Source organism: Cylas formicarius, unplaced genomic scaffold (genome assembly GCF_029955315.1).
Source record: "Cylas formicarius isolate icCylForm1 unplaced genomic scaffold, icCylForm1.1 PGA_scaffold_4__25_contigs__length_36172078, whole genome shotgun sequence".
NCBI lineage: Eukaryota > Metazoa > Arthropoda > Insecta > Coleoptera > Brentidae > Cylas > Cylas formicarius.
Genome location: NW_026844334.1, coordinates 513980 through 520219, shown reverse-complemented (window position 1 = coordinate 520219; position 6240 = coordinate 513980).

Genomic DNA, 6240 nt, shown 5'->3' with positions numbered 1-6240 from the left:
CCACCAATTTTCTTAAATTAAATTTTTCAATGTATCAAACACGATCCTACCAAGTTATATCAAATCAAGTCAAGAAAGTAATTACTAACTCCACATTATTTAGTGACAAAAACAAATATTTTTTAACAATTATGGATCCACAACCGCCGAAATTATATTATTTAGTTAAATTACATTAACAAGATATGCCCATTAGACCAGTCGTGTCATGTAACAGCTCCAGCACTTAAACTCTCAACAAAATTAGTAAATATTTTAAAGTTCCACAAAGATTTTAAACCAAAATTTGCAAAAAAAATTCTTTTGAATTAATCAACAAAATTAAAGATATCAAAATCCCTTCTAACGCAACACTATTGTCTTTTGATGTACAAAACTTAAAACTTATGGATGTGATAGATTTAGTAGATTTCACCCTAACTCGGAAACAGGTTAACCCATTGGTGAAACAAGATTTATTAGATTGGTTAGTAGTATCTTTAGATTTACATCTCTAAGGAAGGTTTGATTATGGGAAACCCACTTAGTCCTTTGTTAGATTTTTAGGGATAATTTGGGAAATATCATAGTAGAACATCCTTTAAGTAAAAGTTTTGTATGGTGGTCTAGATACGTGGATGATGTCTTTGCTTGCTTTGTTGGAACGGACAGACAGTTGAATTCTTTTTCAAATTACATTAACTCATTACATAATCATATAAAATTCACTGTCGACATTGAACAGGATAACTCTATTAATTCTTTAGACTGAACCATTACTCTTTTATACACAGACTTCATAATACGCCACTCTCAACAGAAAATTACAGCAATGAACTTAATATCATTAAACAAATTGCACTGAACAACGGCTACAATCGATAAAATTATAAACAAAAAAACAAATGCAGACAACAGTAAACTCTATTTATCCGAAACCTAATACAGAACACGAACAATTTCAAACAATTACATACATAGGAGAACCCAGTGAAAAAGTTTCAAAACATTTGTCAAAATGTGGTTTAAAAATAGCACAATAAGAAAATATTTAAAAAACAATAAAACGAAATGTCCAAAATCTCAAAAATCAGGTGTCTATAGGTTGAAATGCAGATCTTGTCCTAAAATTCATATTGGACAAACAGGTAGATCCTCCAAGAAACGCATTAACTAACATGAAAAGCGTTTAAAAACAATAGTCTAGATTTTAATTATGCTGCACACTTAAACACAGAGAAACACTGCCACAAAAAGTAGCAAGCCATGGAGATTAACAAATGTGTTGCTTAGCGACCAGTTAGATTTGAATGCCTCTACTTCATTGAATTTAAATTCTCACAACATTAATTAATATTTTATTGCCAGTTTTCGGTATATATAGAAGCAGGTAGTTTGCGAATATTACATTTGATAAAGACACGGTGTTGTCGAAACAATTGTCAATTAAAAATACATAATTTCGTGAAAATGTGAACTTTTAGTTCTTATTGTGTTGTTCGGAAAGTCATTTCGTTTTTTTTGGGGAACATGAAAGACAGTTTTCGTATAATGAATAAATATTTTATTAAATTATATATTGGCCATTCTGGTCCAACACCTTTTGCCATCTTTCTGGCAGTAACATAATTCCCCTCTCATAAAAGTTTTGGTCCTTGCTGCCAAAAAACTGGTTCAGGTGGTTTTTGACATCTTCATTTGAGGTAAAGGTTTTGCCATCCAAAAAATTTTGCAGGGACCGGAACAAATGGTAGTCGGAAGGCGCCAGATCTGGAGAATATGGTGGATGTTGCAGTACGTCCCATTCAAGCTGTAAAAGTTTTTGGCGAGTGACCAAACTTGTGTGAGGTCTCGCATTATCCTGGTGGAACACTACACCCTTCCTGTTGATTAATTCGGGCCTCTTCTCTTTAAGTGAATCATTCAATTTGTCCAGTTGATGACAATAGACTTCTGAATTAATCGTTGTATTGTCCGGCAAAAGCTCAAAAAAAAACGATTCCTTTGACATCCCACCAAACGGAGAGCATGTTGGCTTTTGACACGCTTTGAGCCGGTTCATCTTTTCTGCTCCATGACCTCTTGCGTTTAACATTGTTGTATACAACCCATTTTTCGTCCCCAGTAATAATCCGCTTCAAAAATGGATCATTTTCTTGACGTTTGAGGAGCGAATCACACACGTCAACGCGACGACACAAATTTCGCTCCGTAAGGACATGGGGCACCCACACATCGAGCTTCGAGGTTAAGCCCATGCCTTTCAAATGGCCATAAACAGTCGAATTCGACAAATTTAATCTCTCACCGATCTCTCGTGTGGTTATTCGCCGATTTGCATCAACTAATGCCTTTATCGCATCTTTGTCAGCTTCGACCGGCCTTCCAGACCGTGGTGCATCTTCGACATCAAAATTGCCGGATCGAAATTTTGCAAACCAGTTCTGGCACTGGCGTACTGTTAACACGCCTTCTCCATATACATCCGTCAATTTTTTTCTCGCTTGGACAGCATTTTTACGTTTTCTGAAGTAAAAAAGTAAAATATGACGAAAATGCTGCTTATTGCTCTCCATATTTAAAAGGGCACCAACCAAAAACTACTGCGTAGAATTAATAGAACTTTTTCACACACAAGCCTTGCATTATCAGCTCTCAAGACGTATAATGGTTATGCGGCTTAAGTTTGAAGTTGGTTTCGAAAAAACGCAATTAAGTCCTCTGACGGGAAAAAACGAAATGACTTTCCGAACAACCTTATATTTTGTTAAATGGATCTTCATCAAGTAAAAGCCACCTTAGTTCAAAAAGTATATTCACAATATATATAATACACATATATTTATATAATGTAATAAAAAAATTCCATCGGTTTGATAAAACGCGGCGAGCTGCTCCCTTATTTTGCGAAAACGGTCCGCGTCCTGTCCGCCCTTTTTTGTGTGGCGCGTACCTTCGAAGGGCGGCGGCGACGACATAAATCACTTCCGCGCTGGCCCCCCGACCCTCCCTCCCGACAACAGATAACACAATAAACGGCCAAACAAGACAGACAATTTACTGCCACATTACGACTCACAAAGGGCCTCCGCGGTAGACGTTGTGTACACAACGATGAGTGATTGTAATGAGCAACATCTGTTGACGAAAAACGAACCGTTTTTGTCGGACGGTCCCCGGGGGACCCGTGGGGGGAACAATCCGCCGCCCGTCAGACACAATTGGCAGCTAATACGTTTCGGAAGGAGAGATAACACACCCCCGCAGGCGGGAAATGCAAAGCCGCCACCGTTTATCTGCCTCGCGTCATCTCCGATGACTTTCGGCGGAAGCCAATTACGATTGACTCGACGCCGCCCCCTCCCGCCGAATTATTGATGAAAACCCAAATGCGAAGCAACTACAAAGCGGGTGTGTGCCTCGCGTCGCGTATACAGGGCGTCCTCGCCAACGTAGCCCCCTGTCTATATAATCCAGACGAAAGTCTATATAGCGGAATTGAAGGGGCTGTTTTTTTTTCGTTATAAATAATAATAATAATAATAATAATAATATATCTTTATTTAAATTATATGTACATACATTAAATAGCGTCTAAATAACAATATTTATAATTGCCTGATCTTGGTGTAAAACTCTTCCATAGTGTATGGTTTTATCAAAATAAATAAGAACTAAAAGTTCAGATTTTCACGAAATTATATATTTTGACATGACAATTGTTTCGACAACACACAAATGTCAATGCATTTGATAAAAACACGGTGTTGTCGAAACAATTGTCATGTCGAAATATATAATATCTAATCTGAACTTTTAGTTCCTATTTATTTTGAAAAATTTCTTTCTTTAAGATTTTAACTGTTCTAATCTTCTGTATCCATTCCGTTGTTGAATATTTTTATGCACCGGTAATAAGGACCCTTTCCAGTCCCTGTGAGTCGATGGTGAGGAAAACTAAAATTCTGTGTGCGTGTTGCATAAACAGTTTGTGATTCATCAGGAGTAAAACAGGATCTATTTTTTAAAAAGTACATGACGCACTCCTGTATGAACACTGCAGTTACTGTTAAGACATTAAATTTGAACTTTCCTCTGCACGGCTGTCTAGTTTCTAGACCTAGAAATATTCTGATTGCACGCTTTTGTACTATAAATACTTTTTCAATGTCTCCGCAACTCCCACTCCCAACTTCAACATAACTAACGTGGAATTCCCAAGTTCAGCTACTTTGCTCTTGTTCGTCTTGAATAGCACTACATTTGTTTTGTTATTATTAACAACCAATTGATTTTAATGAAACCAATGTTCAACTGTCGTCATAAAGCTCGTTCTTTAATATATTTCTGCAAGCCTAAACAACAAGTGTATCACAGCCAATAAATAAAAAGTCTTGAGAGTCGATACGGGAAAAACATTTTAATGGAAATGATCGAGTCCGAAGACAAATTTTCCATTAATATGCTCGGAACGAGGTGACAGACGAAACAATTCAACACTCCTATCGTCATGCAGGACTTACTACCGAAAAAGAATGCGAACAGGACTTGGAAGATGATCAGCCATTAACAACAATTACGTTTGCAAGTGAGGACTTGCAAGATTTTATGGTTATAGATCAGGATTTGCCTACAACAGCAGACTTAACAGAGGAAGCCATATTACAACAATCAAGAAAGGGCGAGGAAGAGCACCAAGGGGAAGAAGAAGGTGAAGAAATTGATCTGGCACCACCACCAACCATTCAACAAGCCGTATATTCAGTTAAGCTGCTAGAGAAATTTTTTATGTATCATGGGGACGATGGCCCTCTCGAAGAAATGGTGAAAATATAAGCCAAAGTACGAGATGCGTATTGGCATGTTAAATGTAGTTCTTAAATATTTATATAAAAAAAAACAGTCTAACTAAATGCCAGCTGCGCATCTTTCCCATTGTCGTATGTCCCGAGTGTTGCACACTCAGCAGGTTCTCAGGGTTCTTTCCTCCAACTTGCAGCACTCAATTTCCGAACACCCTGTATGTTTACTTCGAAAACTCACATTGACAGCTTTATGCATGTTTGGGCGATGAATTATTATTATTATTATTATTTAATCAATCAAATCAGAAAAAAGGGAGCTAAGTTGTGAGGGCGAGTTCTTGAAAAATCCACAAGGAATCGAGCATCGCTTTTAGATCTGCCGTGAACCGATTCAATTTCCCTTAAATTGAATAAACGGCGGAGGGTAAACGAAACATCGTTCCCCGACACGTGACCTCTTCGACTACAAAAGGAGCAGTCGTCGCGATGTTTGTTCAAACGCGGACGTTCGAACCCCTCCTAATTACACAAAGCTTTGTGTGTGCCGCGTCAAATCTACTTAAAATCCGCCGCCACGCGCGTTAGACGCATACAACGTAACCTCAATGTTTCAAGGAAACATTCACGGGTCACAGCTTCCTACCGCTCTATTCGCTGACGACTCGCGGTGGTGGTGAAATGATCAGCGTCGAAAAAAAAAACTTTTTTTCTTCTGTTCTCCGTTCTCCGTTTCTCTGTAGACCTGGCATTAATTGGATATATCTTTTGAACGCTTTGCAGCACGACCTTCAAATCTGGCTGCCTTTAAGCCGTGCACGAGGTAAGAACCAGTAAAAAATGGGTAGGATCAAACCAAGGCGTCCATCTTTTTTTTAGATTTTCATCTGTTTTTTGGACTTCGCTATGAAACACGGTAAGTGTTGAATTGACACTTGAAATTTGATACATATATAGGGCTTAGCGCCTTAACGAAGCCTATTGAAACTGGTGGGGCTGGGGGGTCGTGAAGAATTTTTTAAAAATTAAAAGCCGCACTTGCAGAGTATCGAGAAAAAAATCATTTCCCCAAGACGGTATTCTTGATGATTTTTTAAAAATGTACAGGGTGCGTCGGTAATTTGCGAAAAACTGAAAATTGGTCTCTCTTTGAAATGATAATTGACCACAACAAGAAGGTCGTGATTCTGTTGCCAGTTTTTTTTTACGCGATGACGCGTGACGATTTTTCGAAAGCAATCTTGTGTCTTTCGAGGAAATGATCAATATCGAAAAAAATTTTGTTTTCTCTGTCCGTTCTCTGTTCTCCGTTCTCGTCTTTTGGTTTTTCCTGAATAACTTTCGGACCGTTGGAGCTATAAAACTGAAATTTGTCTCCTTTTTTACCCTCTACGAGATACATAAGTTTGTAGAAAATGGCGTCGATCCGACGCCGGCATTCATCTCTTTTTCCCGATTT